Genomic DNA, 12,053 nt, shown 5'->3' with positions numbered 1-12,053 from the left:
GCTAGATAAGTTTCGTTCTTTGTAGTTTTTTCGTTTGACGCTTATTTCGTGAGATATTTGGCCCGGTCACGATCAATGGACCACCCTATATACCTCCGTATGAACCCTAATTTATCGTACCTTATATTTGTCGTCCTTATGTGCAATGTATGCTGGAGGCATTAGAACCGTTCTGCAGTCAGCTTCAAATGCCAGGTCTCACGGGTCTTTAAATTTTCTCACTAGTGTTCCTTGAAAGGAGTGTCGCCTTCCCTAAACGGATTCCCATTTGAGTTCCCGAAGCAAGTCCATAACATTTATCTGTTGTTCGAACCTACCGATAACAAATCTAGTAGCCCGCCTATAAACTGGTTCGATGTCTTCCTTTAATCCGACCTTGCTGAAGATCCCAAATATTCGAGCAGTACTCAAAAATAGGTCGAACTAGCGTCCTGTATGCGGTGTCCTTTACAGATGAAACACTCTGTCCTAGAATTTTTCCAATAAACCGAAGTCGACCATTCATCTTTCCTACCGCAGTCATCACGTGTTCGTTCCATTTCATATCAGTTTTACTAATGATGTATCCGAACATTGCGGGTTGTAACACCCCAAGAAACCCGCAAAACCCAAATAAGAATGTCATGATAATTTAAAGTAGAGAACAGTGTTATCCTGACAGGTACGACTACTTAGACAATAATATAACACCTTAAAGTTTTGATGAACACCAATTTCAATAATTACTGAGTATGTCATGATATAAAGCTAGAAAGATAGAAAGGTTACTTTTAATTAGCTATCAAACATCTCAGTAATTACTGCAAATCAGTAGGACGAAAGTTAAGTCCAAAGTAATATGTCGGTCAGAGATAACATATATTATGAAAGAGAGTTGTAAACGCGGCGAAAAGGAAAGTCGAGAGAGAACACCGTTTGTCATAGTACTACAAACGGAACGCTGACACCAGGCAGGCGACTTTGAAGTAAAATGCGTTTCCTGTACTGGAATGTACATGATGGATTACGAATATAGGTTATAGACACATGGTTGGCAACATATGGAAGTTTGGGTCTGGCGGTGAGTCGTACTCGGTATCCAATTAGTGAGGCGATCGCTCGCGTTAAGTGGGAAATTCGGGTTCGAGTCCCGATCCATCACAAATTTACATAGTCATCATTCCATTATGCAGCCGATGGTTGTCAATATTCGCAATGGCGAATACTTTTCATATAACTAGAAATTTTGTCTGAGTCATTTTGTATCCTCCTACAGTCTCTCAACTTCGACGCCTTCGCGTTCATCACAGCATTATCAGCAAACAAGATTGCTGCCCACCCTGTTCACCAAATCATTTATTTATACAGAGAATAATAGCGGTCCTAGCACACTTCCATAGGGCACTCCTGACGAAACCTTTGTCTCTGATGAACACGCACTGTCGGTGACAACATACTGTGCTGTATACCTTAAGAAGTCTTCGTGTCACTCACATTTCTGTGAACTATTCCATACGCTCGTACGTTCTTTAACAGCCTGCAGAGGGGCACCGAGTCAAACGCTTTTCAAAAATCTGGAAGTATGAAATCTGGCAGTTGCCCTTCATCCATAGTTCGCAGTATATCATGCGAGAAAAGGGAAAGCTGAGTTTCGCACGAGCGATGCTATGTAAAACCATTCTGATTCGTGGACATAAGATTCTCGGTCTCAAGAAAATTTATTATATTCGAACTGAGAATGTGCTCAAGGATTCTGCAGCAAACCGACGTCAGGGATATTGGTCAGTAATTTTGCGGGTCCGTTCTTTTGCCCTTCTTATAAGCAGGAGTCATCTGCGCTTTTTCTAGTCGCTTGGGATTAGGCACTGGGCGGGAGATTCGTGATAAATGTAAGATAAGTAAGGGGTGAACTAGTTTGATTCCATCCGGACCTGGTGACTTTTTTGTTTTATCTCTTTCAGTAATGCTGTAGAGTACTCTTTGCAAAACCGAATTGGGATTCTATAGGGACCTGATTACTTATTTGTTTCAACTCTTTCAGCTGTTTCTCTACGCCAGGGACTCTCTCTCATTCCTATGTAGTCCATACGGGAGTCTGTTCGATGCCCAACCCTTAGCCGCTAGAGCAGTCACGACGCTGAATGTGCGTCGAATTTTCGGACAGGCACATCTGTAACGTGCTCGACGAAGGTGCGCTGGTGTCAGTAAGGTTGTTGCCTAACTGGTAGTTTTATTTCATGGACGTCTTAATGTTGCACACTCCCCCCCCCCCCGCCCCCCCCTTAATCATGCCGTACGAGGGCGCGAAAGAGGAGTGATGAAAAAGCGTATGATCCCTTTGCTGCTTCGGATCACGTTCAGATTTCCTCGAATGGTTTTAACAGTCCGTAGTGATTCCAATTGTAAAGCAGTGCAAAAATTGCGGTCGTTGTACACTGCATAGGGGTCAGATCACGTAGCGCCACGATGTTCTTAGAAAAGGTTTGAACGTGCAGGGGGTAGCAACAAAATCGAAAGTTGTCAAGAACTTGTCCTGTTGCTGATCGCACTGCGAACTGCGGTTTTCGACAGCAAAATATGATGGAATCAACGTTCCAAGGAAAGAGGTGGTTTCATTGACGCCCTTTATGGCGTCACTTGAGGCCTTTTCGTGTCCATCCCGAGCGACGTTGTGTCTGAAATGTTTTCCTCGGCCATCCCTAAGAAAACCGCGTCATTTCAGCACTAGGTGTCGCCGTTCTGACCTCCATAACACAGGCGTCAAAAGATGGGGTGAAATGGGGGTAATAGGGGGTGTGAAGACTTTCCTGCTGCGTGACACGTGCAAGGTGTCAATGTTACGTTGTTAACCACCTTACAGCTCACATGAGAACGTCTGAGCTCTGCCCTTTTTTTTTCGCGTGTGTCGACACCTTACTGATTGATGCGTCACCGAGCCATAGTGTGAAGTAGCAGGGCGCCAAGCGTTTAAAACATTATGGAGAAAAGTTGCAGACATCTTTGAACCAAATTTCATATTTCTGCGTCGGGATGACAGAAAATTACGGGATTTCGAAAAAAATGATCCTTTAATTTTGTTGCGCAGTGTATTTCGGAAGTGAGATGGGGCAAGATGAAATGCAGAACTCTTCCAGCCCCTACGATCTGGCCACCAATGAATGCGTTGGCCATACATAATTTGTCAGGTCTGGCCACAACAATCTTAAATCTCTCGTCAAGTTGAACAATTCTTTTCGATAATGCGATAACACAATTCCTTTCGATAGTACGATAATAGAGCTATATATCCATCATGATGCCTGTCTGCGGCTCAGATGCTTATTGCTGTACAACTGGATTGCAATTTAGCATGACATGTTACGTTCCTAGGGACACTATTGATCTCATGTATTTCAATTTTTTTAGACGTCATTATGAAGGATTTGAAGCAGCGTAATAGGAATTATTGAAAAATTATAAGGAGCCGAATTTCTCCAAGAGTGCTCCAATATGTATGCCAGCAAAAGGAGGCAGTTGGCCGGGTTTACTCGTAGATGCTGGGTGGAGAGGAATATAAGCGACGAGGAACAGAGGAGCGCTCGAGTACCGCAGTCAGAACACGTTGAGGCGCACGGACACACTTGCGACCCCAGCGACCTATCAGCCGCTAGCGAGCGCGTTGTTCGGAAGTGTCCACACTGCTCGCGACGTACCGTCTGCCGTCAGTATTTACTGCGAGGGCAAAGGAGCCCTCTGGGTCAGCGGGAACGGCACTGTTGCACCCTCGTAAGTGTCCATGTGCTCGCGAGCAGTGTGGATCAGGCGAGGCTCCTGGAGGCAGTTTTTTCCTCTACCGTTCATGAGAAGTTCGCGAGCATACTGCTGACAAATGAATATGCGGCTCGCTTTTTTTTTTATTAAGTCGAAACACTCTTACTGAGACACTAGCGAAAAGTTCGGAATTCGTTACCTGTTATTTGACAACGTATCACGATATTCTGTGGAAGATTTGTTAGACAGAGTATGAAAAATTATAAGGATCCGAAATTTAGTGCTCCAATATATACGATGTAATGAGTATCGAAATTGTCCTGTTTAAGTTATTCAACCTTAAAATTCTGGCAAAGACATTCTAGTGTAGAGAAAATATCTGGGGCGGTTTATAGGTATAATAAACGTGTTTTGTTTTCCCCCCATGAACCACGGACCTTCCCGTCGGTGGCCTGACTGGCGTCCCTCAGCGATACAGATATTTATACTGTAAGTGCAACCACAATGGAGTGGGTATCTGTTGAAAGGCCAGAAAAACATGTGGTTGCTGAAGAGGGGCAGCAGTCTTTTTCGGTAGTTACAGCGGCAAAAGTCTGGATCATTGACTGATCTGGCCTTGTAACGCCAACCGAAACAGCCTAGCTTTGCTGGTACTGCAAACGGCTGAAAGCAAGGAGAAAGTACAGACGTAATTTTTCCCGAGGGCATGCGGCTCTCTGGTTGGTTAAATGATGATGGCATCCTTTTGGGTAAAATGTTCCCAAGGTAAAAGAATCCCCACATTCAGGTCTCCGGCCGGGGACTGCTCAGGAGGATGTCGTCATCAAGAAAAAGAAACCTGGCGTTCTACGGATCGGAGCGTGGAATGTTAGATCCCTTAATCGGGCAGAAAAGGTAGAAAATTTAAAAAGGGAAATGGGTAGGTTGAAGTTAGATGTAGAGGGAATTAGTGATGTACGGCTCCAGCAGGAACAGGACTTCTAGTCAGGCGAATACAGGGTTATAAGTACAAAGTCACATAGGACTAATGCAGGAGCCGGTTTAATAATGAATAAGAAAATAGGAATGCAGATAAGCTGCTATGAACAGCTTAGTCAAGGCATTATCGTAACCAAGGTAGACACGAAGCCCACACCTGCCACAGTACTACAAGTTTATATATCTGCTAGTTCCGCAGATGATGAAGAGATTGAAGAAATGTATGACGAGATAAAAGAAATAATTCAGATAGTTAAAGGAGACGAAAATTTAATTTTTTTGGGTGAGTGGGATTCGATGGTAGGAAAAGACAGTGAGGGAAAAACAGTCAGTGAATGTGGACTGGACTAGGTGGGCGGGGGGGGGGGGGGGGAGGAAATTAAGAGCAAGCTGCCTGGTCGAATTATCTACAGAGCATAATTTATTCATTGCTAACACTTGGTTTAAGAATCGTGAAAGAAGACTGTATACACGGAAGAGAACTGGAGACGCCGGAATGTTTCAAATTGCTTATGTAATGATTAGACAGAGATTTAGGAACCATGTGTTAATTTATAAGACGTTTATCGGGTTAGACGTGGACTCTGATCACAATTTATTGGATGTGAGATTGAAACTGTAGAAACTGCAAAAAGGTCGGAAATTAAGGAGATGGGACCTGGATAAGTTTAAAGAACCAGAGGCTGTTGCGAGTTTCAGAGGGAGCCACAAGCTACAGTTGATGAGAACAGGGGAAAAGAATACAGTAGAAGAGGAATCGATAGCTTTAAGAGATGAAATAGTGAAGGCAGCGTAGGATCAAATAGTTAAAAAGGCAAGGCCTAGTAGAAATCCTTGAATTTATTTGATGAAAGGAGAAAATTTAAAAATGCAGCAAATGAAGCAGTCTAAAAAATTAGATCGATACGAAGTGCAGAATTGCTAAGAAGGAATGGCTAGAGGACAAATGTAAGGATTTAGAAGCACATTTCACTAGGGGATAGACAGCTACCGCCTACATAAAATTAAAGAGACTTCTAGAGAAAAGAGAAACTGCTGTATGAATATCAAGAGATCAGAGGGAAAACCAGTCCTAAGCAAGGAAGGGAGAAATGAAAGATGGAAGGAGTATGCACAGAGTGATTTTTCCACCGTGTTTAAACTGTGGGGATTATGAGAGGAAACGGAACAAAAAAGTTCCAATGAATTTATCTCCGGAAATGAATGGTTTCCGTGCTAGAGACCATTTATTCAGTCATACATTGTTGCAAAGGCTGCCGTCTAACACGCGCTGTAACATGCAGCCACAGGTACACTATGTGTTGAAAATGGTTTCCATGTGCCTCAACACATGCGTGTACGCACCGTAGCATGTTCTGTGTCACACGTTCACATCGGCCAAGCTGCATCCGAATTGTGTCAAAGGCAGCGTATAAATACGCTGCTCTAGTGTCTCCACATCTGGAATCGGCTCTGCATACCGATACTTTTGAGATGGTTCCGTATCCATAATTCCCAGGGGTTGAGATCTGGTGAACGAGCAGGCCGTACAACTGGACACCCTCGTCTAATCCACCGGCCAGGGAAAACACGATAGAGATGCGTTCGGACGTTAACGGCTAAGTGGCCTGGAGCGCCATCATGTGGCAGCCACATAATCCTTCTAATCATCAATGGCACTTCTTCCAGCAGGGGAGGTAAAGTCACCCGCAAGAAACGTCGATAGTTCCGGCATGTTAAAGGACGTGGAAAGAGGACTGGTCCCAAAATACGGTCGCCAATTATCCCGGGCCACACATTCCGGCTGCACCGATGCTCACCATTCGCTGTCACCATACTATGGGTGTTGTAAAGACATTGCTTTCCCCGAAAGTCGATAATATGTTTTTTCTTTCGTGCATTACCTTGTCATAGTACGTATGTATCATTTATTTCAACTATTCTTTATTTGTTAATACGTCACATTGTTTCTTCATTCATTTTGCTACTGTTTTATATTTTATATTGTACGAATATGAATGTTCTGGTTCTATATGTTTTGTAAATCTTTGGTGAGGCTCGGAGAAGTATTGTGTCAGAGAGAGAGCGAACGACTATTGTTAGAGTGCGTGCGAGTTGTTGTGGTATCGTGGTTGGTTCGTGGGTGTAAAACGTTGCAAATTTCGGCGTGAAAGACGGTGATACGCGGAGGAACAATTAATTACAGTGCGTCCGCTGTGTTAATAGGAGATTGTGCATTATTAAGTGAACAGTAAAACCTGAAAAGTATATCGAGTGTTTGCGGTGGCGATTTTACAAACTGTGTGAACTTGTGACAATTAGCCATGAACCAGACACCATTGTCGTGTGGAGACACTAACTGTTAGAATTGCGTGAAAGTGGACCAAAACAAAATGTTAAGTAAAAGAACAGTGCTGTGATTTGATCAAGACGCATTTATTATATCGTCCAAACTGTCTTAAAGACGACGACGTAATTGAACTGATGTTTAACGGACTATTATAGTGAAAAACACATGTGACTGTTTTCCTGTGGCAACACGGTAAAAGAACTGTGCGAAGTATTGGGATTAACCGGATATATATCGTAAATACTAAAGACATTGCATAATTCCGACCTACCCGCACCGCGTGATAAATAAACTTTCGTCGCGCGCGTAACGACAACGCGCATACTGAAACTATTATTATCGCGCCAGTGATGCCAGCTGATTCGACTACAACGGAGACGTGACCACCGCCGTAACTGGAATATTAATGAAACAGGAGGATCCGCATTACCTTCGCGCCACGAACCAGGATTCACTTCACACATCGTCCGCGCGGACCACCGCTGACGTCATCGCACTGCCTGCAGCAACAGTTAAGACATTTAAAGAAAATTATTACACTCTCTCTCATTTCGAAATTAAAGACAATTGCAGTTAAATTAACTATTTTAAAAATACTGTCACAACATCTCAATATTGTTTGGTTCCAATAAATATTCTTTCCATTATTTCGTGTTGTTGACAGTGTTGAAAACCCGCCAAATTAAATCTCAATTAATAATTTTCTTTCAAAATTCTACTCAGACATTTTGCTGCTCACTATAATTTTATTTTAATGTTTGTTTGTAATTTCTTTTGGAGGGAGTATATATTTTATTTTTGTGTATTAAAATTAGCTACCGTAAAATTACGTATATTACCAGCTGATGCTGTCCACCACTACTGCTTGAAAACTGCACCTATTTTCTCATTGGCTGTCAGCTCCAAAACAAAACTACGTATTTCGAGGGGCATCTAGCAGATGCGCGATGTCTATGAAGGCCCCTACAATAATTTGTTTTTACTTTTGCAGGTTTACTGGAATTATATTGACTTTAATTGTTCATTTGGCCCCCTGTTAAAGTGATTTATCGCATCTATATAATAATTGTACTGAATTACCTATTTTTTTTTCTTTTTCGTCCATGACTAACAGGGGTAATCAGATTCCTTGTATAGGTCATGTTTTATTATTTAAAAGTTTTTTTTTTTTTTTTTTTTTTTTGTAAGAATGTAGAGAACCAGTTTCTTTACAGTGTTCTGCGTAATAACCGACAGATGACTGTTACAAAAGTTGAAGATACCACTCTGGCTAAAGGTGGCTTCATCTGCAAACAGTATGGGTGATACAAATTCCGGAATCGTGGTTTCCTGGTGAAGAAACCAGTGACAAAACTGCTCCAGATGTGGAAAGTCTAGTAAGCCCTGCACACGCTGTATGTGATAAGGTTAGTAACATTTGTTATGTCCCATGCCCGGGTTCCCGGGTTCGATTCCCGGCGGGGTCAGGGATTTTCTCTGCCTCGTGATGACTGGGTGTTGTGTGCTGACCTTAGGTTAGTTAGGTTTAAGTAGTTCTAAGTTCTAGGGGACTGATGACCATAGATGTTAAGTCCCATAGTGCTCAGAGCCATTTCTTATGGAGAATGTTCCACATGGTCGTCTGGCCTAGGATGGGCCAACTGCCTGGTACTGACACGGCGGTCGCCTTCCACATTTTCCTCAAGTCTGTACGTTTCGGGTACGTCCTTCATGATTTCCTGCTTCCTGAAGCGATCCTCTCTAAGACAAACGGCTAAACAATGTTGAAAACATTGAATGCTGTGGTTGCTGTCAGCGGGATAGGTCTCCTCATCCAACTTTGCTGCCCGCTGCCCGTTTCCATGTACCTTTCCGTAAGTAAACACATTTCGGCAAGCTCTCGATTCGAATACGGGACCATTGTGTACAGCGCTGAATCACATTCACTACAAGGTGAGTCAGCAAGAGAAAGTAATCGGACACAACATTACCAGTTACTGTGGCAGGAGAAGGAGCGAGGGCATGCCGTATGAGGAACGGTACCATCCTCTACGAGGAAACCATGCATACTGTAACTATTGCTGCATGGTACAGCGCGTGTTAGACCGCAGTCTCTGTAACAAAGTATGACTGAATAAGTGGTCTCTAGCATGGAAACCATGCATTTCCGAACATAAGTTCATTAGACTTTTTTGTTCCGTATCCTCTCATCAATCCCTAGGGCTTGTACACCGTGAAAAGATCACTCCGTAGAGGATCTATACATGGTGGCTGAACCTGAAGGCATATTATAAAAATTGAAGAGGACGTAGATGAAGATCAGATGGGAAATATTATGCAACGAGAAGAATTTGAAGCAGCACGGTAAGATCTTAGTCGAAACAAGATCCCTGGAGTAGACGACATCCCGTCAGAACTACTGATAGCCTTGGGAGAGCCACTCATGACAAAACTCTTCCATATGATGTGAAAGATTTGTGGGACAGGCAAAATATCCTCAGACTTCCAGAAGAAGTAATTTTTCGAATTCCACGGAAAGCAGTTCCTGGCAGATGTGAAAATTACAGAACTATCAGTTTAATAAATTATGGTTGGAAAATACTAACACGAATTCCTTACAGTAGAATGGAAAAACTGGTAGAAGCAAACCTTTTGGAAGATCAGTTTGGATTTCAGAGGAATGTAGAAACGCAGGAGGCAATACTGACTCCCGACTTATCTTAGAAGACAGGTTACGGAAAGGCAAACCCAGGTTTACAGCATTTGTAGACTTAGAGAAATCTTTTGACAGTGCTAGTTGGCATACACTCTTTGAAATTCTGAAGGTAACAGGGGTAAAATATAGAGAGCGAAGGGCTATTTACAACTTGTACAGAAACCAGACAACAGTCATATAAGTGGAGGGATATGAAAGTGAAGCAGCGATCGAGAAGGGAGTAAGACAGCGTTGTAGCCTGTCATCGATGTTATTCAGTCTGTACACTGAGCAAGCAGTAAAGGAAATCAAAGAAAAATTTGAAGTAGAAATTAACTTTCAGGGAGAAGAAATAAAAACCTTGAGGTGTGCTGATGACATTGTACAGGTTCAAATCGCTCTGAGCACTATGGGGCTTACAATTAAAAAAACATGGCGACAGTCTGGTTTCTGTTTGCAAGAGGTATAAAAATCACACCCAGCGACAGTATGATTTCCGTTCGGAACACTTCAGAAAAGACGCACAACACTTAACACTCACTGGAAACACCACACTGGAAAGTCGTCACGAACATGACACATCACAGCCAAGGGCAGGACGGGTGCAGATCGTAAGGGAGAAATCAAGGAGCCGGAAGGAGTGTATGGTATGACCTACGATGATTGCCTGGGCCTTGGAAGGATTGATTTTCAGGAGCCACAGATTATGAGAAAAAAAAGGGAGAGGAGAGGAGAAACGAAGTGAGGGGGGAACTGTCGGATGGAGAGGACTCATAAGGGCGGGGGGGGGGGGGGGCAGATGCGAGAGGGAATGGGGAAAGGCAGAGGAGGGGAATGCAAAAGGACTTGAAGCAGAGAAGGGAGGCAGAGAGAGGATAGGCGGGGGAAAAACAGGATGGAAGGGGGGGAGAGGGAGTGTGGGAAAAGGACAGAGGAAGGGAAGGGGAGGTGAGGATCATAGTTGATAGGAGGGATAAATGGAGGGAGAGAGGGCATCATCCGGGAGGGGGAGTCGACGGAAGCCACCTTGGGAAAGGAGATGAAGGGTGAAGGATGTAGAGATGGAGGGTAGGGGGGCACAACGGTGAAAGCGCAGCGGAGGGCGGGGGTTGGAGAGTTGGAGAGGAGAGGAGCAACCAGGGGATGAGGAAATCAAGGTGAAGGGAGGTGTAGAGTATGCGGATATATTTGAGGAATAGGAGCAGATGGGGGAAAGGAATCAGGTTGAGAGGATCTGCGTGGGGGACACGAGACGTATATGGAAGGTGAGGCAGAGTGCTTGGCAGTCGAGGTGGAGGGACTTATAGAATTTGGGGGGGGGGGGGGGGCAGGCAGATATCCAGGCGGGACTGGCATAACAGAGGATGGGACAGATTAAGGATTTGTAGGTGTGGAGGATGGTAGAGGGGTTCAACCCCCATGTCCAGCCAGAGATGAGTTTGAGGAGTCGGAGGCGGTTATGGGCTTTGGATTGGATAGAGCGGAAGGATCCAGGTGAGGTGACAGTCAATGGTGAGGCCAAGGTAGGTAAGGGTGGGGGAGAGGTGGACAAGACGGGTGCAGATGGTAAGGGAGAAATCAAGGAGCCGGAAGGAGTGAGTGGTATGACCTACGATGATTGCCTGGGTCTTGGAAGGATTGATTTTCAGGAGCCACTGGTTACACCATGCAGCAAAAAGGTCAACTGATTCTGGAGAATGCGTTGGGACCATTGAAGGGTAGGGGCGAGGACAAGGAAGGCGGTGTCATCGGCATACAGCACGAAGTGTACTGGAGGGGGGCGGGGGTCTTAATATTAGTGGGAATTGTGGGGAGTAAAAATTATAGAGGGAGTCCAAGAGATGAATACAGTGAGCAGATTCAGAAGGATGTCGGTTGCAGGAGTTATTCGGGCATAAAGAGGCTTGTACGGGATAGAGTAGGATGGAGAGCTGCATCAAACCAATCTTTGGACTGAAGATCTCAACAAAACACAAATGTGTTTTGTGCATACCAAGATAGCCTATACGGTAATTATACGATGGGCGTTTGAAAAGTCTGTGCACAGTCCGAGAAATGGCACCACTGGCGCTTATCGAGGTCATGTTCAAAAATGGTTCAAATGGCTCTGAGCACTATGGGACTCAACTTCTGAGGTCATTAGTCCCCTAGAACTTAGAACTAGTTAAACCTAACTAACCTAAGGACATCACACACATCCATGCCCGAGGCAGGATTCGAACCTGCGACCGTAGCGGTCCCGCGGGTCCAGACTGCAGCGCTTAGAACCGCACGGCCACTTCGGCCGGCAGGTCATGTTAGTAGCAACTTTGGAAAGAACACGCACCTAGTTTGAGCCACATT

Source organism: Schistocerca nitens, chromosome 5, assembly GCF_023898315.1.
Source record: "Schistocerca nitens isolate TAMUIC-IGC-003100 chromosome 5, iqSchNite1.1, whole genome shotgun sequence".
Classification (NCBI taxonomy): Eukaryota; Metazoa; Arthropoda; class Insecta; order Orthoptera; family Acrididae; genus Schistocerca; species Schistocerca nitens.
The sequence above is the reverse complement of the archived record's forward strand: the minus strand, read 5'-3'. Positions refer to the sequence as shown.